General features: G+C 41.6%; 1 long non-coding RNA gene across 1 annotated transcript in view; it reads right to left on the bottom strand.

Annotated features, from left to right (window-relative positions):
* LOC129526585 (uncharacterized) overlaps positions 1 to 22,399 on the bottom strand; it is a 332,112-nt gene extending 309,713 nt beyond the window's left edge. The window contains exons 1-2 of the long non-coding RNA XR_008671252.2: positions 21,967 to 22,399; positions 14,057 to 14,112 (exon numbers count right to left, since the gene is read on the bottom strand). This is a non-coding gene — a long non-coding RNA (uncharacterized lncRNA). The remainder of the gene's footprint in view (positions 1 to 14,056; positions 14,113 to 21,966) is intronic.
* Between the last annotated feature and the right edge of the window lie 199 nt (positions 22,400 to 22,598).

Genomic DNA, 22,598 nt, shown 5'->3' on the forward strand with positions numbered 1-22,598 from the left:
TGGGACCTGGAAGGAAATCTAGGACATTTAGAAAAGATCCTCATTTCCTGATAAATAGAAAAACAATAACATTGTAAGACTTTATATTTCTTTTTGGACGTTAGAGTTTAAAGTGGCAATACTTGGAATTATGGCAGCCATCTTATAGCCAGGAGGGGAAAGACAAAAGTATAGGAGAAAGCTAGCCAGAGCCCAGATATCAGGAAGCTGCTGCATTACCAAGCCTACAACTGCCTTCCTTCTTTATATGTGGCATAATAACATCCAAATTTTAAGTAAATTTAGCCAGGTTGCACTTGAATTGATACCAGTTTAAAAACAGTATTTTATATCTCCTATTACCTTGTCATGAGGATGTTTTGTAAACGTATGAGTAGCAGCTTTGCAAAATTTGAATGCCTTTTGGATAATAAGTATGGGAATGATAGAGGGAAAATGAAACAGACAAAAATTCAGAGTATTTCTTTTTTTCCAGGGATTAAAAAGAATAGGTCACCACTTCATAGTCCCAAATACACACACACACACACACACACACACGCAAGTATACACACACACAGACATGCACATTCACCTTTATGTCTCGAGGTAGAATCTAGCAAGAATGGGTGCCTTCAGCTTCATGACCAAGATACATGACAAGGCTGAGGGCCAGAATGAAAAAAAATGAACTGAGAGATGTGGGCTTTTCAGGCCAGTCAGAGGCTTAGACTACGTGGTTTACGTGAAAAAAGGCTCAGTAAGAGCCCTGGACTGGTTCCACACAGTGGTTATGGGTTAAGCAAGGATACTTGGAAGGCAGCTGTCAGATTCAGTAGCAATTCCCCATCTTGTGAGCATCACAGCCCATGCATATGGAAGAGATACGGATGATGCCTGCTACTGGCAATTTTATTTTTGCGCAACTCCTATATCACATTCCCCCAAAATGAACTGATGAATACAGTTGTACAGTTTATGAATTTATCTTCCTGGAATGAAATCAATATGTTTTTGGAAAGGACTTTGCCCTGCATTCACTGGTGAGCATTTGCGTCCTGCTGGGCAGATAGGGAGACAGGAGCAGCGGTGGTAAGAGCAATCTCTGCTGCCATCTTCTGATGATAGGAGCAAGGAGCAGACAGAGGGAATGAAAGGAAAGCAGATGCACAAGCCCCTTTTTCTCCAATAAACTCAGATGCCCTGAGGGAAAAGCTTGCACTGGAGGCACTGCCTCCTTGGAAGTAATAGAGATGAATTTCTAGCTCAGCCCCCACCTCACGTGTGCCATCCCATCTGGCTGGTCCAGATACAACTCTTACGAGTGACCCAACAGAATTCAGATTTAGACCCTGTGCCATTGAGGCATGTCAACCTCTCCAGGAGGTTTGTAACTTGACTCGGTAGGCATGAAAGCTTCACTTTCTTCTTATTGGTAGAGAAAAAGGCATTTTGGGCTCAGGTGCTCCAAACGGTGAAAGGGATAAACTTGGCTCTGGGCTGGTTTTGAATCCATTGAAAAGAGGAAGAAGTTGAAGCCTGCCATTGAAGGAACTCTTCACAAAAGCATTTGAAGAACAGAGGATAAGAAGGGCTATGGGTGGAATAGTTTGTCTAAACTTCTCCCCACCAACCCCACAATCTAGCCCATTCTACCACAGAGCTGCCAGCAGAGTTGTTCTCTCAGCATCCCAATGTGAACAGTCAGAAAGACTGCTCTATCCAACTGAACTTGATGGGGAAGCTGGGGGTGCATGGTGTCAATGAGGAGTCAGGAGCAGAGGACTACAATGAGACATGTTCCAAGACATATTCACCATTTCATTCTTTAGCAAATATTCATTGAAACCTTACTATGAGCCAAGCAGTGAGCAAAGGATACATGTACACACACACACACACACACACATCCCACTTGCCCTCACAGAGCTTCTAGTCTAACAGAAGCATCAAACAACTAAACAAATAGATCATATGCCATATCATGATATGTATGTGAAGAAAAATAAAGCAAGGGAGGAAAATGGGTAGTGGCGGAAGCTGAATGGAATTTAAATAGGTTATTGTTGGAAGGATTCACTGAGATAGTGAAGTTGGAGCAGAACTCTGAAAGATGTGAAGGAGGAAGCCATGCCAATGTCTCGGGGAGAGCCACCCAAGTAGAGAGAATAGCAGATACAGAGGCCTGGAAGGTGGAGCATGCCTGTTGATTCTTGGAAAAATAAAGCAGCCATCATGATGGTAACAGAGAGAGTGAGGGGAAAGAATTAGAAGAGGAAGTTGGGGTCAGATCCCACTGAGTCCTGTAGAACATTGGCTTTGACGCTGAGTGAGATGGGAAGGTATTAGTAAATCTGAAGCAAAAGGATGTTCTGACTTATGTTTTAAAGAGACATTTTAGTTGTTGGGTTGAGAGTAGACAATATACGGAGAAATGTTGAAGTAAGGACACAGTGAGGAGGCTGTAGCAATATCCCAGTCGGGAGAGGAAGGTGGTTGAGACACTCCCAAAGAACAAGTAATGGTCAAGTTTCAGATGTATTTTGAGGGTACAGCCAAGAAGATTTGCTGGTCATATTGGATATGGAGTATTAAAAAAAAAAAAAGAATAAAGGATGACTCCATGGAATTTCATCTGAACAACTAAAAAGGTGGAGTAGCTGTTTAAGGCGTTAGGAAATGTCCCAGGAGGAGCATAGGGGTGTGTGTGTGTGCATGTGTGTGTCTCGCAGGCAAGCAGAAGGCATGGTGTGCAGAGCTCAGAAATTCATTTTTTAACATGTAAAGCTTCTGGTGCCTATTAGATACCCAGGTTGTGATTTGAAAGAGACAGATATGCATGTCCAGAGTGTTCAGAGACAAGTCTCACCCGAAGCTCTAAATCTGGAGAATCACCAGCTTACAGATGGTATTCAAAGCCATGAGATTTTAATGCAATGGATATGGGAGTGAGAATAAATAGAGAATTGGTCTTTGGGCAGAACGATAAAACACTGCCCTATGAGGAGCTCAAGATGAAGAGAAACCAGCAAAGACTGAGAAGGAGCAACCAGTGGGATAGGAGGAAAACCAAGAGGTGCCATATCCTGGAGGCCCCACGAAGACCTTTCAATGGGAGGGAAGATATACTGTAACAAGTGCTGCTGACATGTCGAGGAATCTTGAGCGCTGAGAATTAACCCCTTAATGGAGCCACGTGAATGTAGTTGGTGACCATCCACAAGTTGTCAGGACAACTCTTGAGTGAACTAGATTAAGGAGAAAATGGAACAAAAGGAACTGAAGCCAAGTGCATAGTCAACCTTTCAGGAATTTATATAAAAATTCTCTCCCTATAAATTCTCATAACTAATTAAGAGAAAGTCATAGAAAGAGGCTGAGCCCTTCCAGTGGAACAGCTGGCCCTTCCATCGAACAGCTGAGACACTACGATGAGTACATTACTATTAATATGTCCCCAAGTGTCCCCGCAGGCTGGTGAAATCTGGGGATGTGCACATAATGTTAATTATCACTGTTAATAAAACTTTTGCCCAACTGACCTTCCTTCCCTCTAAAAGAAAATAATTCCAAAAGCTAGAAGTTTTCACTTGTGAGAAAGATTTCCAGTTGTGTTCCCATATAGTTTCCCTTTACTTATTTCATTTCACCCTTTACTCTGAATTGCTGATACTTCTCATCTTTCCCAGTTAATAATTGGTTGGAGAACCTATGCACATTTTATTATTTCAATTTCAAACCATAAGGCAGGGCTTCCATCCCATTAATCACTTTGAATTCTTTCTCTAATGCTAACCTTTTCCTAATATTGAGTTGTCTTGTAGGGGAGCTGAGTTTGGAGTTTTAGGTGTTCTCTCTTTGCCACTGCATGAAGAGGGTCAATGGCCTTTCAGGGCCATTTTCAGGCTTCTTTGCATTTGTAGTCCTAATTGTAGGCAGATAGGGTAATCGCAGGTTGATCTATTTCCACCAGGTACTATTTCCACCTCATCTATTTCCACTCTTTCTATCTTGTGTCATTAAATTACTTTGATATAATAACGTATGGCTATTTCTCCAATCATTTGTTCCTTCCCCTTCCTCTCATTCAGAGAGGTGCTTGGCTCTATGTTCTTGGTCCCAGCAGAAGAATGAAGCAAGGCACACCATGGACACCCTGACTTTTGTGTACAAATCCTCAAGGCTGAGAGTGAAAATATGAGTGAAAACATAGAAAAGGCATGTTGAAGAAACATGAGATAATGCTTTCCCTGAAAGCAGGATGTTGAGTGGGGATGAAAAACTTTTCATGCTGGTTGCTGACATCAAAGGATAAAGGCTAGAGGTCCCAGAATAACATTGCCTTCCTGATGTCTCTATGCAGACAACAGCACTGGTAGTATTACCACACAGAAACCTCTGTGAAAAGATGACAAGTGAACAGAGGTAGAGGTCCATCCACAATGCCGTGGAACTACCTAAGATCTCCAGAACTTTTGCATGAATCAGAAAGAGAAACAGAGCAAAATGCCTGATATTAAGTATCTCCTCCCAGCCCACTCAGATGGAAGCTTCATCTCAAAGTTGAGTAGTAGTAGAAAGTAATCTCCATTTACCAGGCATCCATACTTATGGACCATGACTCAGCCCACTGTACTAGGTTCCAAACTCATATTTTCTCTTGTGACCTTGTGTATCACCCAGGACCTCCTAATGCATCTGTTTCCTCACTGCTAAAAATAAGTCAGCAAAACCTTTTCTGCCTTTTCCACCACTCTGTCCCCAGTGCTTATCACACAGGTTGATATATAGTATGCATGCATGTGTGTTCTGGCCAATTTTATGTTGCTATGAAAACGAAATGAATTATTTCATGTAAAATCATTTTACATACTCTAAAGCCCTTTGCAAATGTAAGGAAGAGCATTATCATTCCCTTCTTGATTTCTACCCTCCACTGTTGTTAGTGAAAATTGATTACCTATTAAGTGCTGAGTGAGAAGGTTAGCCTTAATAATTTCATTTGGCTTGCATACAGAAGCTCAGATCCTGCCATACCTTGTATAATCATAGAAAGATATTTCAGATGCCAGCTCCCTTCTTCTGCCTATTCTAGTTGAGGGTGCCAAACCCTTCCTACAATATGTTGGATCTGAGATCCTGCAATGTCAGATCTGATCAAGAAAATGTCAAATTGAAGGAAAGGAAGGTGACTGTATCTTTCTCCACAGCTCCTGAAGATTATGGTGTCCTGTATTAGCAAATATTTATTCTGAAATATAGGTACATCAGCTGATTACAGCATCATGTTATTGTGGGTCTTTTTAGTTATTTTCCTGGTAGCAGTAATTTGTTTCCAAATACAAAAGGCATATATAGGGTATAAAGGTGTGGCAAAAGATATGAGGGGTGTGCCATTTGCCTTGGTCATTGTGCTTATATCTTTTTGCCACATAGAACTTGTACTATAATTGGATGATGCTTGGCACAGGGATGTGAAATGAAGAATTAAATTAAAATAGAATATTCTCAGTTTGATATAGTATAATTTCTAGAAACAGAATAAGAGTTGGAAAAGACTCTTATGAGTAGTTGATCTAGTCCTTTTTTCCTATCAGGTGAGCGTGATCTAGTGTAGATAGTTATATTTAAAGATATGCTAGAGTTAAAATGTTAATCCCTCACCTCCCAGTTCACTCTGAAGTTTAAAGTCAATCAAAAATCACATTAGCATGTACTTTGTATAAGAAAATCACTGGGTTTTTTGATGAATCATTGTAAGGGCAATACTGAAATAAATAAAACAGGATTTCCAAAGTCTGATTGAGAAGAGAAGGTATATAAGCACAAACACACTGACACAGACACACATGCACAGTCCAAAACAAAGAAATATATCCCGTGGTGCCTATAATAGTCTTAAGGTTATGAATCACATAAGGGCTACAGAATGACAGGAAGGAAAATTTTACTGAGGGCTGAAAGTGGGGAAAAATGAAGACAAGTCTCAGGCAATAAAAATGGAGTGCCCACATTTCACTGAGAAGATCAAACAAGCTAATATTTATTGAGCATCAATTGGATACAGAGGCTGTGATGGAAGATATACATGTTATGTCACCAAGAAAGACCTTCAAGAATCCACAAGGTAGATATTAAGTAAGGTAACTGAGGCTGAGAGAAGTTACCTGATTTACTCCAGATGACTCAACTAAGTGGCAGAGCCCAAACTCAAACCATGGGTGTCTGACCCTGAAGTTCAAGTTCGTAAGTCTGATACAACACCCTGATAAGTTTGATATTAAAAATGGCCAAATTCTTGTACTAGATGAAATTTCAAAAATTGAAGGAAGAATGTTAATGTATGTGACTGTGTGTGAAGAAAATCAACCAAAAAAAAAAAACCTCAATTGTAACAATTCTGGATGGTCAGAATTTGGAAGAAATGAACAATTGTTAAATGTGCTGTCAATTTCTCACTTAGGCTTATTTCTTACTCCGATTCTACTGGGATGTTCACCTTCTTACAGCATGATTTCAACAAGCTGGAAGATACCATCTAAGGATAAGCAATGGAAGCACCTATTTCAATGCTATCTTTGCACGATGGCTTTCATTCAGGCCCATGCAAATCCACTCCTGACAGTTGGGGTCACATAAAGTCTCAGTGTGTTCAACCTTGATTCTGTGAAGCTTAGCCAAACATCCACTAACTCAGGGAACTCAATTCTAATTACTCTATTGGTAACCTCAGATTGGAAAGAGTCTAACCTCGGTGGAAGAAGGCCCAAGGGAGAGAAAGGGCATCTCAGGTAGGTTAATGCAGGAAAGAAACAGATAGGGCGAGAACAGGCTGGGCCATACCATGCTCTGCCTCACATAGGAAGAGTAGTGCCACGAAATGTCTAGACCGGTATGTAGCCCTGAAATGGGAGGCCTTCAGCACAGGACAATCTGCAGCATGGATTTTGAAGTCACCAAGGATGATGGCATGTGAGGAAACACATAAGGAAATATGGGTGATATCACTCTGGAAAGTGATTTCCAACACAGAAAACTATGTCAATTACTTTCCAAAAAGTTGGTTCATTCATTTATACATTCAAAATAAACATTTATGGAGCATCTATTTTGTGCCAGCAGTTATATGGAACTTTAAGAGTATGAAAATAAGCAAAAGAAAATCTTTGTCCTTAAAAAACTTAGAATGTTGGAGTGGTGACTAACAATTTTGTTGATGATGGTTTTGAGCTGTTCAAGACAGGAAGCAGAGAACTGATTAGGATCTGATGATAGAGTAAACCAAGAGAGTACAGACAGATAAAGAGGGAGGGAGAGATTTTAAAATATATACTTAGGAGATGATAATCGTCAATACTTGGTAATATATTGGATACGGAAGATGATTTTATAAAAAGAGTAAAAGGTATCTTTCACAGATTTCTAGCTTGAAGAAAACAAGTGATAATATAAATCTCAGGAATCCATTCACTTGACAAATATTGATTAAGCACTTCTTAAATGTCTTCTTAAAAAATGATTTTAGCATATTTTGTCTAATTGAATCTAAATAATTGAAATGAACATCTTTCAGAGATTTAGATATTGAAAAGGAACATAAGACAAAATGTAATCCAACCATTCCAAATAAATTATGAAAAAGTAGGCTCAAATAATTATAACATTGAACAACCACCATGTGCCAAGACTATATGCTTTATAACTAATCCTCAGGACAGTGACTTTCAGCATCCCCATTCACAAATGAAAAAACTGGAGCTGAGAGGTATTAAATGTCTTATCCACAGACTCATGCTATTAAGTGGCAGAGGTCAGATTCAAACCCAGTCCTGCGTGATGCCAAATACCATGCACTTCTCACAAAGTTCTCACAAAGTCTTACTGCCTCCAAAGACAATCAGTTGGCACCTCAAGGTTACATAATAAGTAACAGTGTTTGAACTAGAACTTCAACTCCCTTTTTTTAGCTGGCCCTTAATATAACATCATAATAACCTGTGTTATGTTTTAGTTTAGTTCTATTAATTTTAAAGGCATGCGATCCATTGAAAATATTTCCCTCCCCAAAATTTTGTTGTATAACCAGTGCTCTGCACCTAGTACTTGCTCACAAGAGCCAATTGAGTACACTTCATTCCCAACTCTGCATTCCGGGCTGGGAGCTGGTAGCTTGAAATCAGCCATGGTGTGAATATCTACACCACAGAAATTTAAATAAGCTATAAATTAGGGCTTCTATAAGTTCGTCTTGGAAAAGCGGGTTGTTAAACATTTACCAGAATACCAGTGATGTTTAAATATTTTTAGATATGCATTTGTTACATAAAAGTCAGTTGAGGACTTCAAAATCACTTCCTTAATGTGAGTGAATTGAGGTTTGGCTTAATATAAAATATTTTTATCACCTTTGATATAACCTGTTGGGTGAACAGAAAACAGTGTTGTCATCATCAGATGCTTTATACACAATACAATTAAACCCACTTACATTCAATTTTAAAATCTATTGATTTATCCCATAATTATTTTTAGTCCATATTTCTCTATACAATCACTTTTGTAAATTTCAAGTTTCTGAATCATAGCATGTTGGGAGCTACTTTTCTTTTAGTAGATTCACGAAGTTTGGGGAGAGGAGCCTGCAGTTACTTTTTCACAGTGAGATTTCAAGATCTCCCCTTAACATTGACTAAACCATCAGCTCATAAAAGTATATATACAATTGCCATTATATATTACTATTACATGTGATCAAGTGGTCGGCATGATTTCTCAACTACTGCCAAGATGGAATGATTAAATGGCTTTCTGAACAAAACTACTCAAAGAAAACAGAGATGCTTTACCTGGTATCACACAGTTCATTGCTGGTGGCTGCATCGTAACAGAGAAATTAGCTTTCAAATCAACGAATGCTACAGTCAGAAGAGACTTTCCATACTTCACGATGGAGATGTGAACAATAGTTCTTCCTTTCATTGGAAAAAAATGTGCATTTTGATAAACTATGTAGGCACACATTAGCTCAGAATGGTGGATTCAAGGAAAGCATGAATATTAATTTCTAATATTTTGAAAGGGACATGTTTATGGCAATGGGATGATTACTTACTGGTAATTGTGTCATAATAATGTTAGTACTTTATTTACAGTCTCAAAAACAAATAACCCATGGAGCTTAGCACCGCAATATCATCAGCAGCCCGTCGAAAGCAAATCTTTCTTTGAAGACAAATACCTTAGAGAAAATTAAATGAGAATTTGCAAAGAGTCCTGAATCCCACAGGTACTGGCTCTCTCTAGATAAGCAGGTATCCAAAGAAGGCCGGTTCTTGCTGGAATTGCCATAAACAAGCACAATTTGGACTAAAATCCCAGCTAAACTCTGGCTGCTGAAAACTACTATTGGTTTCTCAATCCTTCCAGGAAAAAAAAAGAGGAAGTTAGAATAATGGAAAAATCCTGCGGTTCGAGGGCAGTTTTGTAAAACCTATAGGATTTTTTTAAATTGGGAATTTCAAAGCTACATTTTCCAATCTCTGCAAGTCATTCATGGATGCAGGTTTTTTTTTTTTTTTTTCAAGAAAGTAGAAGTACAGCTGTTAAAACAATAAATATTCTCTTTCAGAAAAGACCACATTGACTGCATTATAGGTGCCCTGGAAAAGAGCCCACAGTCTGCCACCTTGCATTTGAAAGGACAGGGGTCATGAATCAGAGATACAGGACACATGGACATGATAGAAAGCCAACTGGATTTTCGTCAGATGTTGCCCATTTCCCAAGTCATGCTTTAAAGAAGATATATGTGACAACTAGGGAGTGACAGCTTGCAGGTTACCTTCCCACCCTTTCTATCTCACTTGTATATAGATTCCACAAATATGCATTTTTGATGCATTAGCCCAACACTCTTCCTATTGACTAGAGCTACTAGCACGTGCTTCTCCTTGATCATTGAATTCCAATGCTGTTTTTTCCAGGTTCACCCTTTTCTTTTAAGCACATACTGGACACTCAAATTCACTGCTTCTCTGTCTTAGCCCAGACTGCCATAACAAAGTACCACAGACTGGGTGGCTTAAACAACAAAAAATTATTTTCTCACAGTTCTGGAGGCTGGAAGTCCAAAATCAAGGTACTTGCAGAATTTGTTTCTCCTGGGGCTTCTTTCTTTGTCTTAAAGATGGCAGCCTCTTCCTTGTGTTCCCACATGACCTTCCCCCTATGCAAGCACCTTCCTGGTATATCTCCCTCTTAAGGACACCAGCCCTATTGGATTGGGGCCCCAACTTATGACCTCATTTAACCTTAATCACCTCCTTAAAGGCTCTGTCTCCAAATACAATCACATTGAGGGTTAACGCTTCAACATATGAATTTGGCAGGGATACAATTCTGTCCCTCATACTCCTTTCTTTCACTATAGAGGCAGTGGAAAAAATAAGAATACTGAGATATATATATCAGTATTATATACACATATAGATCATATACATGTACATAATACAGTGGAAAAAATACTGATATATATATCAGTATTATAAACATATATGTATATAAGATATATACATAGTATACACACACATAGATATATGCATATAAGATATATAAATATACACACACACACACACATATCTCACAGTGACAAATGGCATAAAATCCTGTGAAAAGACCAGAATTTAAAGTTAAACAGAGGAGCCTTCAGATATGCCCCTCACTTGCCCAGCCATGCCTTAATTCTTATACTGCCTAGTGATGTCCAATGATGCTCAGCAGTACGGGTTGCATTAGTTCACTGAGATCCAGTTTTCTCACTTATAAAAAGGGAAATCAATTAAGTCATTTATTCAATATCTCTTTACTGAGCACCTACTATTTTGCAGGCACTATTCCAGGTGCTGGGGATATAGCAGTGAACAAAACACACAGAAATTCTTCCCTCTCTATGCTCCCTTTCCACCCCACAGCACCTCCTTGAGCTTTTGTCCCAGCTGGGGAGACAGAAATAAACAGACAAAGTATGTCAGATGGTGCTAAATGCTATGTAGAGAAGTGAACTAAAGGAGCTGAAGAGCAGAAAGTGGTAAATTGTAAATAAGGTGGTCAAAGGGGGTCTCACTGGAAAGAAGGCATTAGAGCAAAGTCTTCTTAGAGATGAGAGAGTATCACATGGTAAGTCATGCAGGCAAGGGGACAATTGCAACTGAGTCCTTGGTGTGTTTGAGGAGGAGCTAGAAGCCAGTGCAGTGGCTGGAGAAGAGTGGGCCAGGCAGAGTAACAGGACATGACATCAGAGAGGCAAATCACGGGTATGTTTTATTAAGTGGGGAGCATATGCACAGGACTCTTAGCTCATGATAAGAACTATGCATTTAACTCTGAAATGGGATGGAAGAGTTTTAACTGACTTTATTGAGAATAAACTTGGGAGAGGGTGTGACAAGGTAGAGGTGGGGAGAACAGTCAGGAAGCCATTCTGACAGTCTAGGACTAGAGAGTGGAGGTGGAGGTGGATGGTTCGGGATGTATTTTGAAGGTAAAGCCAATAAGATTTTGCTGATGGATTGGGGGTGAGAGTATGAGAGACAAACACCAAATAGGACACAAGGAGAAAAGTGAAGGAAAAAATGGGGGAAAATGGAGTCATCATTTTTTCTGAGATAGGGAAGAATAGAGAGAGGATAAGGATAAGGTAATCTGAGGTGCCCCATTAGACATCCCAGTGGAGAAGTGGAGGAGACAAAACATCCCCTTTGTGTAGTTGTTATAAGAATTAATTAAGTCAGGCTGGGTGCGGCGGCTCACGCCTGTTACCAGTACTTTGGGAGGCTGAGGCGGGCAGATAACTTGAGGTCAGGAGTTCAAGACCAGCCTGGCCAACAAGGCGAAACCCCATCTCTGCTAAAAAATACAAAAACTAGCCAGGCATGGTGTCAGGTGCCTGTAAGTCCTAGCTACTCAGCAGGCTGAGGCAGGGAGAATTGCTTGAACTCAGGAGGAGGAGGTTGCAGTGAGCCAAGATCACGCTGCTGCACTCCACCCTGGGCGACAGAGCAAGACTCCATTTCAAAAAATAAAAATAAAAAAGGAATTAATTCAATCAAGAGATACTAACGTTAGCTAACACTTATTGACTGTTAGCTGTATCAAGTACTGCTCTAAGTACTTTATCTGTGCCATCTCATTTACTCCTCACAACAATCCAGTGAGAAATATTATTTTTGGCCCTATCTTATTGATAAGAAAACTGAAGTTAACTATTTGCCCAAAGCCATCAGGAAGCTGGCAAGGCCCATGCCCTTGACACTAGACTCTCCTGTTTTTCCTGGATAACATGAAATATGCCAAGGTCATTGTGGTAAAATGTCAAAACAGAAAACCTGTGCTATCTGCAGGTTAATTCTCTAACTCAGGTCCTTTTAACTGACGGTTCATGCTGTCCTTTGTGGCATCTGTATTTTCATGGAACAGGAAGCCCAGTATGGTCTCCACCCATCTGCAGAGGCAAAACTGGAGCTAATGTGCTGTCTTAGTCCATTTTGTGTTGCTACAATAGAATACCTGAGACTGGGTCATTTATAAAGAACTGAGACCTATTTCTTACAGTTCTTTATACAGATAAATCCAAGGTAGAGGGGCCACATCTGTTAAGGGCCTTCTTATACATCATTCCATGGTGGAAGGTGGAAGGGCAAGATATTGTGCAAGACAGCAAGAGAAGGCCGAGCTTGCTTTTATAACAAGCCCACTTTCAAGATAACGAACACACTCCTGCAATAATGACATTATTCCATTCATGAAAGCAGAGGCCTCATAACCCAATCAATCACCTCTCAATAGGCTCCAACACTGTCACATTGGGGGTTAAGTTTCGAATGCATGAATTTTAGGAGACACATTCAAACGACAGCATCCAGCTTCTGCTGGTTCATTTTTATAGCAAAACATACATATTAAAGAAATAGAAAAGCAAGAAACAGAGAACAGCAGAGTGTGTAAGAACACAGAAGTGGGAGAGTACAGGCCACCATCATGAAGACACAAATCTGTAGGGTCCTGGAAAACCACCCAGGTGTCTCCTGTGAGACCATGTCTCTCATCTCTTAGATGCAAATTAACAAACAGGCCCAGGACTCCTGAGGGAGAACACCCTGCTCTCCTTCCCATGCTTCTGAACAACAGGAGAGAGACCAAGAGGACGTAAGGGGTGACAGAGGCCATTCATCCTTGCCAGCATGAGAGTTCCCCTCCCATCCTTCCTTCTTTCACAGTAAGACTCACTCACACTTAGACATTCTCAAGAGTCAGGGTAGAAGGAGCAGGTGAGGCATCTGGATTTAGAATCCTCAAACAGCAAAGCATTTCTGATTCTTTCTCGAAACCCACCACACCCTCATACCCCCACCTCATGAGGCAATAGCTACATTTGTGTGTGTTTCAGCCATTACAATGCAGCAAGCATCTTAGGTCCAGTTCATTTTCAGCCAAAAAGAACCCTTGGGGCACAAAGATTCTAATATCTGAAGATAAAGGCAAAGAGAAAAGAGAGGACTCTTCCCCAGGTGTAGTCCCAAGGTTAGGAAGCTTCTGAGTCACATTGGCCAGCTCCTGGCAGGATGTTATCTAAAGAGCCCCTCCCGACCCCACCCCCCCGGTTCCACGTTAAATGTCGTCTTTCCCAACAAAACCTCTCCATTGAGTGAGGCTCTCTGGAGAAACGCGCCTCTAATAATCACATAAGAAGCTTGGCAGACAAATGCGTGGCCACTGAATCCACTAGCAAAGGAGAATATCCAATAATTGAAAGGAAATTTTAAAAACTCACAGGAGCCTTTAGCTGCTTCCTCGCAGCTGGTACTCAGGTAGCCAGGAGCTTTCTCAGGTCACCTAGGCAGCGTCCTGTGGGAACCCAGGTGCTGTCCCCTGCCCACTCTCCCCCGAGTCAACAATCCCTGAGGAAGTGTCCTTCGTTAGCCTGTCCCATGGCTTAATTTTTGCACACAATACCAGCCTCTAGCATTTGCAGAATGCGGCATGCAACAGAAGTTGAATCTGGCACAAGACCTGGACTCACCGGATAACCTTGGGGCTGAGTCTTTTGTTCCTCTAGTCCTTCGGCTCAAAGAGGGGCTGCAATGAGAACCAGAAATGACATTTGAGCTTAAGCCTTTCCCAGGGAAATAAATCACCGTGAAAAGATATACTTGGAAACCCGATTTGGCCTTTTTTCTCTTTTACTTGAATATCCCTTCAGAGGTATAGAAGAAAGTTCACATCACAAAAGCTGCATTTAGAAAGCATTAACTCGGAGGCCAGATTCGAAGAGAAGAAAAAATTTACAGTTAAGGATTAAGCCACTAAGAGCTGGAATAAGAACCTGGCTTTGGGTAGGACCTTCTCTGCAAATGTCCAGGTTAGTTCTTAATACAACAGCATGTGACACCACTCAAGCTGGGACTCCTAGCAGATGGCTCAGTGTCTTCCAGGGTGGCCTATGGACCTACTACAGTATTAAGGTTTACGAATGAAAAATGCCCCTGCTTTGGTTTCTAGCATAAATCACCGAGGACACGTCTTTAAAAATTTTTCTTTTTGGATATGACAGATTTTTGTTTCAGGAAAAAAAAGTGAAGATTTGCATGAAGCAGAAGCCAAGAGAGTGGAATGGACTGTATTTGTTATCACTGTTATTTGTTTGCTGGTGGTGGGGAGGGCATTTTAAAGTGCAGATAGTAGGGGTTTGGTTTTTGTACCCCGGAAAAAGATTCTATAACAAGGATGTGAATGGAAATATAGTTGACTTTTGAATGATGCTTGTGGGGGTACCAACCACCCACACACTGGAAAATCTGCAAATAACTTTTGACTCTCCAAAAACTTAACTACTGATAGCTTACTATTGACCAGAAGCCTTACTGATAACCTAAACGATTGATGAATACATACTTTCTATGTTATATGTATTATATACTATATTCTTATAGTAAAGTAAGCTAGAGAAAAGGTTATTAGAAAATCATAAGGAAGAGAAAATACGTTTACTAGTCATTAAGCGGAAGTGGATCATCATAAAGATCTTTATCCTCATGGTCCTTATGTTGAGTAGACTGAGGAAGAAGAGGAAGAGGAGGGGTTGGTCTTGCTGTCTCAGAGTGGCAGAGGCACAAGAGGAGAAGGAGGTAGGAGAGGCAGGAGAGACAGGCACATTCAGTGTAACTGTTATTGGAAAACATCTGCATATAAAAAAGTGGACCCATGCGGTTCAAATCTGTATTAAGCAAAGGTTAACTGTAGTTTATTTGAAAGGTGATCCCAGGATACTGTTAAGGGAAGGGGTAATGAAGTGAGACAGGGAAGGAAAGGAAATCAATAAAGTGGGTGTCATTGAGCAAGTTACCACCTTAAGCAGCTGAAGCTCATCCTACCAGAAAACCCTGGGGGCTGGTGTACATGGTGCACTTCAGAGTTTTTGCAGTTGAAGAGCTAAGAAGCCGAGGTATGAATACTTCCTGCCTACCTTTGCTCAAGAACTGCCTCTAGAGCATGAAGACGCCACTCTTTCAGCTTCCTCTGCCTGCTGGCTGGGTGTACCCCAGTGCCCAGATCAAAGCCCACAGCTAAAGGTTGGCAGGGGCTGGTAGCCAGCCAGCTTCAGCACATGGCATGAGTGCTAAGGAATAAGAGGGGCATGAACACTACCACTAAAAGTGGACCGGTCACCCATGTAGATTTTTGGCACATATAGATATTTTTGCCCCCGGTTGACCTTATTTATTTGACATTATAAAATTCTACCAGACAACTATGGAAGCACATGTAATACACATTATACGCATGCACACACACATAAATACACATTATGGCAAATGGTCATGATGATGAAATGTGTATTACTCAGTAACCCATACACCAAATTAAAAAAGATGAAGATGTCTGAAATAATAATAAACTAATAAAATGAGCAAATTGTCAACTATAAGGCAGAAGGTGGGAGTCAAGAAGATTGTAGTACAATTTTTGTATTTGTATGTTATTTTTTAGGAAAACAAAAGGAGTAATTTTTCATGCACTTATATCATCTATATTCTGACAGCATCCCAATTTTACTTGAAAACAAGTATATTGCCACCAGGTAACAATGAGAATGCTACCTGGAGCTAGTGAATTTAAACTAATATTATTAAGTATATACAAAGATGCATGTATTGAAATAGCTATTTTATAAATAGAAATAAATGTAATAAGAAAAGAAAGAGTTTAAGAAGGGAAAAATGGCCCATATATGATTTGGGCACTCACTTTCTTAATAGGACAAATATGATTTGCCAGAAATTTAAGCACTGAGTATATCACTTGCCATATGCCTCTGTAAAATGGGAAGATACCACTAATTATAGTGCAACAGTCCCAGTAATGAAGAGGGTTCACTCAGGATTGGTAAGTTCAAAGAAATCTGAGAACTATTTGGAAATATATTGTGTTGAAATCACTCATTATTAATGTGAAATTAGTAATGAGACCTAGTCAGACCCTTTAAAAAGATGCACAATGAGGCCAGGCATGGTGACTCACACCTGTAACCCCAGCAGTTTGGGAAGCCAAGGCAGCAGATCACTTGAGGTCAGGAGTTCGAGACCAGCCAGGCCAACATGGTGAAACCCCATCTCTAATAAAAATACAAAATTAGCCAGGTGTGGTGGCGGGTGCCTGTAATCCCAGTTACTCGGGAGGCTGAGGCAGGAGAAATGCTTGAACTTGGGAAGTGGAGGTTGCAGTGAGCCAAGATCACACTGCTGCACTCCAGCCTGGGAGACAGAGCGAGACTCCATCCCCAAAAAGAAAAAGGGGGGAAAAAAAAAAAGAAAGAAAGATGCTCAATGAAAAATGTATTTCCCTCCTATCTAGGGCTCACAATCACCCTCCTCAAAGATAACTGCTGCAAATGGTATTTAAGCCTCTGTTGCGAGCTAAATTGAGTTCCCCTCAAAATTTATATGCTAATACCCTAGCCCCCAGTTCCTCATAATATGACTGTATTTGAAGACAGGGCCTTTAAAGGGATGATTAAGTAAAAATGGAGACATTGAGATGAGCCCTAATCTAACATGAATGGCATCCTTATAAAAGAGGAGATTAAGACATATAAAGAGACATCTGATGCATGCTCCCACAGGAGAAAACACGTGGGGACGCAGAGAGAAAGTAGCCACATCTGCAAGCCACAGAGAGGGCCTCAGAATGAAATCAACCGTCTTGACCTTGGACTTCCAGTCTCCAGAATTGTAAGACATTTCTGTTTTCTAAACTACCCAGTCAGTGGTATTTTCTTAATGGCACCCCTAGCAAATTAATACAGCTTTCCTTCAAGAACTCTTCTACATGTATTCAATATACAGAGAGGGTGGATAGATGGAGACAGAAAGAGGTAGAGAAAGAGATTCATGTTTACTTTTTTCTAACACAAAAAGTTAACCAACAATATACAGTGTTCTACAGCTTGCTATTTTTACTTTACAGTATATCTTGAAAATTGTTTCAAATCAGCATATACAGATGTATGTCATTCTGTTTGACCATTGTACAGTTTTTTGGTTTTTTTGTTTTTTTTTTTTCAGACAGAGTCTTGCTCTGTTGCCCAGGCTGGAGTGCAGTGGCGTCATCTCGGCTCACTGCATCCTCCGCCTTCTGGGTTCAAGCAATTCTCCTGCCTCAGCCTCCCAAGTAGCTGGGATTACATATGTGCACCACCATGCCTGTCTAATTTTTGTATTTTTTTTTTTAGTAGAGATGGGGTTTTGCCATGTTGGCCAGGTTGGTCTCAAACTCCTGATCTGAAGTGATCCACCTGCCTTGGCCTCCCAAAGTGCTGGGAATTACAGGCATGAGCCACCATGCCCAGCCACATTGTACAGCTTTCTACTGCATGAATAAACTATAAATTATTTAACCAGTCAAGTCTTGTTGGCTAGTTTATTCTCAGTCTTTAGGAAAAGCAATATTATACCGCAGTCTTTACCCATATGTACAAGTAAACCTGGAGAATAAACTAGGTAAACAGCTACATTCTATAAAGACGTCCCCCCGGCAGGGCAGGAGTGGATCTATTTCCCTCACCTTCACTGCCCCTGTGTACTATCAATCTTTGGGTTTGTACCTTCCTTTCATTTGACCTTCCTAGCAAGCCAGTATAGGGTGTAGGACAGTATACATTAACCCAGCTAGGCAGGTATGATTCTGAGCCAAGTTCCAACAAGATTAAAGAAAGGAGGCCGGGCACGGTGGCTCATGCCTGTAATCCCAGCACTTTGGGAGGCCGAGGCAGGTGGATCACTTGAGGTCAGGAGTTCAAGACTAGCCTGGCCAACATGGTGAAACCCCATCTCTACTAAAAATACAAAAATTAGCCAGATATGGTGGCTCATGCCTGTAATCCCAGCTACTCCAGAGGCTGAGGCATGAGAATCGCTTGAACCTGGGAGGCAGAGGTTGCAGTGAGCTGAGATGATGCCACTGCACTCCAGCTTGGGCGACAATGCAAGACTCTGTCTCAAAAAAAAAAAAAAAGGAACAGATTGTAAAAAGAATCTGGGCGGCTGGGCGCAGTGGCTCACACCTGTAATCCCAGCACTTTGGGAGGCCGAAGCAGGCGGATCACCTGAGGTCAGGAGTTTGAGACCAGCCTGATCAACATGGAGAAACACTGTCTCTACTAAAAATACAAAATTAGCAGGGCATGGTGGCACATGCCTGTAATCTCAGCTACTTGGGAGGCTGAAGCAGGAGAATCACTTGAACTCGGGAGGTGGAGGTTGCGGTGAGCCACTATCGCACCATTGCACTCCAGCCTGGGCAACAAGAGCGAAACCCTCAAAAAAAAAAAAAAAAAAAGAATCTGTGAAGGAAGGTCAAGAAGGAAAGAGGAAACACACACACATACACACACATGCACACGCACACATAAAACATTCATGAACATTAGGTAGTTACATGACCAACAGCCTTCTCTCACTTATTTTAGAAACTATGAAATTAATCGGTCCTGGCATTGAGAGTTGCAAATAGCATTATCTGTTTTCATCCCTTGGGTACTAGCTACAAGCAGCCTAATAGAAAAAGCCTCCCTAGCAATGGCCTGTTAGTAAATCGCGCTGATTCTCCAGAACAAATGCCTTCTTATGCCCTTTAATAGAACATTCCCTTTCCTGGATGCTTTATCTATTATAAACCCACAGAAAATTATGTAATTTAAAAAAATCAAAGGACTTTTCTATCTTATAGCACAGGTAAACTATCTAATCTATTTCACCATGACTTTTTAAGAAATAAATGCCAGCTGTAATTTTGAAAGTACTAAGAACAGGTGTAATAGTGTGTCCACTGGTCATCTGTCCTGCTCAAGCCTGGCTGACAAGGATGAACTTTCTATTCTTATGAATCACCTTAATGCACTCCTGCAGCAGATTTGCAACAGTGTTAGTACATTTGTAAGGCCGTGGTGCTGTAAAACTTGTATCCCAGCTTTGAAATATTTATCATTACTCTTCCTTCCTGTTTGCTCTGAAAATATTCCCTGGCAAACCTGCGGGAAAAGTTAAGTTCAGTGTCCTCTTCTCTCTTCAATTTCAGGAAACTCTGCCCCTATACTGCAGATAACACCAACAGATAGGTGACAATATGAAGAAACATGCTCCCTCTTTGCAGCTGCTGCAGAGTTCCTTACAGAAGGAATAGGTCTGTGTGTGAAGAGAGATTGTTCTTGGAAGACCTCACTGATCAGGGATCTGGGCAGAACTTGTCCACAGAGACAAGGGGTGGAGGTGGGGGTGGGGCTAGCTGTGTCTCTAGAGGGTGGAACATGTGAAGATGTGATCAGAGACGTGGGAAATATCTGGGACCCTCATCCATGCCTACTCTCCCAAACCCTTCATTAGAAGTCAAAAATTACAATGAGTTTGTTGTATTCATGTGACAAATATCAATTGAGTGCCTACTGTGTGTTTCAGGCACTGATCTAATGGTTGGATTCAGGAGTCTGGGTCATGCTAATGACCTTCTTGAGGATTGGGATGACACAGTTTCAAATCTTGGACCCGACATGGTTGTTGAAGGATTATCTGTGATTGTGTAAGTTGTGCACCTGCCACTTAGCCTAAGTCCTCTCTACCCCTCATCTCCTGAGCGGAGAAGAGGAGCTGTTAGAAAGTTCTGATAAGGGTAACACAGGCTGTAGTCAGATAACCAGGGAACATTGTCAAGAATGATCAGCCACAAATACATCACATCAAGCATAGAATAGTTTCACCTCCGGCCTAGAGAAAGACATAAAAAGGGCCTTTGTATTAATAAGTAAAACACACAGGTAGACAAACCTGCAGTCAAATATTGTCTCTAGTATTGTGTGTATTTGGGCAGTTACTTAACTTCCCTGAGCCTCAGTATCATCAGGTCCTCACCTATAAAATGGAAATTATAGTACCCATTGCATAGGTTCATGCTGAAGATAGAATGAGGAATTACACACACACGCGCGCGCACGCACACACATATCCCACTACCTGTCACATAATAACTCCATAAATGTTAGTTATCATTATTATCAAGTCGTACGGAAGGGCCCCTCTTCCCAGCTTTTATGCATTTTTTGCAGAACACCCACTTCCTTCTTTCAGGCACTCATAAATTGCATGGGGAGGCATACCCTGACTATCACATCGAATATCATCTTCAGCAAAAAATCCTGACCCTTCTGCAATCAGGACACCTCACTTGTCTAACGACATCGGACTCAAACGGGAGGATTCAGGGTTAGGACACTCACACATTTGACTCGAGGAAATGTAATTATTGCACACACAGACGTGCAGATACTTTCGCTCTCCCTAATGGGAAGCTGAGTACAAAGGAACGAGCATTGGGCTTAGCCAGAAGAGGTGGGTTGGAGTTCGGATTCTGGTGCCAGCCAGCTCTGTACCTTGACCATCACAGTGTTTTTCTGAATGCCTTTTCTTACTGACCACTGTTGTAAGGTCTGTAAGATGAAGGGGTCTGTAAAGAACTCGGTACAAATGAAATTTAGGGTGGTATTATTGTTTGGATGACACAGAAAGACAGTGGTCTTGAAATCAGACAGACTCAGGTTTGCTTTCCTGGTTTGACACTCACCGGCTGTGAAAAAAAAACGAGTATCAGCCGGGCACGGTGGCTCACGCCTGTAATCCCAGCACTTTGGGAGGCTGAAGCGGGTGGACCATGAGGTCAGGAGATCGAGACCATCCTGGCTAACACGGTAAAACTCTGTCTCTACTAAAAATGCAAAAACTTAGCCAGGCATGATGTCTCGTGACTAATCTCAGCTACTTGGGAGGCTGAGCCAGGAGAATCACTTGAACCTGGGAGACAGAAGTTGCAGTGAGCCGAGATCACGCCACTGCGCCCCCGCCTGGGCTACAGAGCAAGACTCCGTCCCCCCAAAAAAAAAAATACCAAAGAGCTTTGAACTTTAAAACAAAAGCTGTGTGGTTGTTATTTGGGGCTGTGATTCAACACAATTAGAGCATTTCTTTGGGCAGCTGTGTAGCCCATAACCCAACAAGGTAGAACAGAAAAGTAAAGCCAATTAAGCCAGAAAAAGCAGGGGAAATGCCAAAACAGCAGAAGTCATTTTTCAACTTCTAGTTCCAGAATTTGGAACCAGAGAGGTGGCTACGGAGTCTACCTGTTCGTGGTGGGAAGCTCACCCATAACCTGAGGCTGCTGACAGGAATTCAACAGAGCAGAGATTCCGAGTACTTCCCCTGACCCAGCAGCCCTGTTTTCTCAAGCTCCAACAGGTGAGTTCTCTGTGGCCTCCTTCAAAGGCCTAAATATCAGCACCCAGCCTGCTTGGCAAGGAGGGGACCCTGCGGCCAGAGGCATAGTTGGAGAGTGTTGATCTGCACTCGCTCCCAAATAAACATCCATGGCTATTTCATTAGCTTCACACACCTTTCCACCCTTGGTTGATTCGTTCTGTGTCCGGAATTGGTGGGTTCTAGGTCTCACCGACTTCAAGAATGAAGCCGCGCACCCTCGCAGTGAATGTTTCAGTTCTTAAAGGCGGCGTGTCCGGAGTTTGTTCCTTCTGATGTTCGGATGTGTTCGGAGTTTCTTCTTTCTGGGGGGTTTGTGGCCTCGCCCTAAGCTGCAGACCTTCCTGGTGAATGTTACAGCTCTTAAAGGGGCGCGTCTGGAGTTGCTTGTTCCTCCCAGTGGGTTTGTGATCTCACTGGCTTCAGGAGTGAAGCTGCAGACCTTCGTGGTGTTACAGCTCATAAAGGCAGTGTGGACCCAAAGAGTGAGCAGCAGCAGCAGCATTTAATGCAAAGAACAAAAAGAACAAACCCTCCACAGCGTGGAAGGGCACCGGAGCAGGTTGCACACAACTGGCTCAGGCAGCCTGCTTTTATTCTCTTATCTGGCCCCACCCACATCCTGTTGATTGGTCCATTTTACAGAGAGCTGATTGGTCTGTTTTACAGAGAGCTGATTGGTCTGTTTTACAGAGAGCTGATTGGTCTGTTTTGACAGGGTGCTGATTGGTGCGTTTACAATCCCTGGGCTAGACACAGAAGTTCTCC

This window comes from Gorilla gorilla, chromosome 15 (assembly GCF_029281585.2).
Source record: "Gorilla gorilla gorilla isolate KB3781 chromosome 15, NHGRI_mGorGor1-v2.1_pri, whole genome shotgun sequence".
Taxonomy (NCBI): domain Eukaryota; kingdom Metazoa; phylum Chordata; class Mammalia; order Primates; family Hominidae; genus Gorilla; species Gorilla gorilla.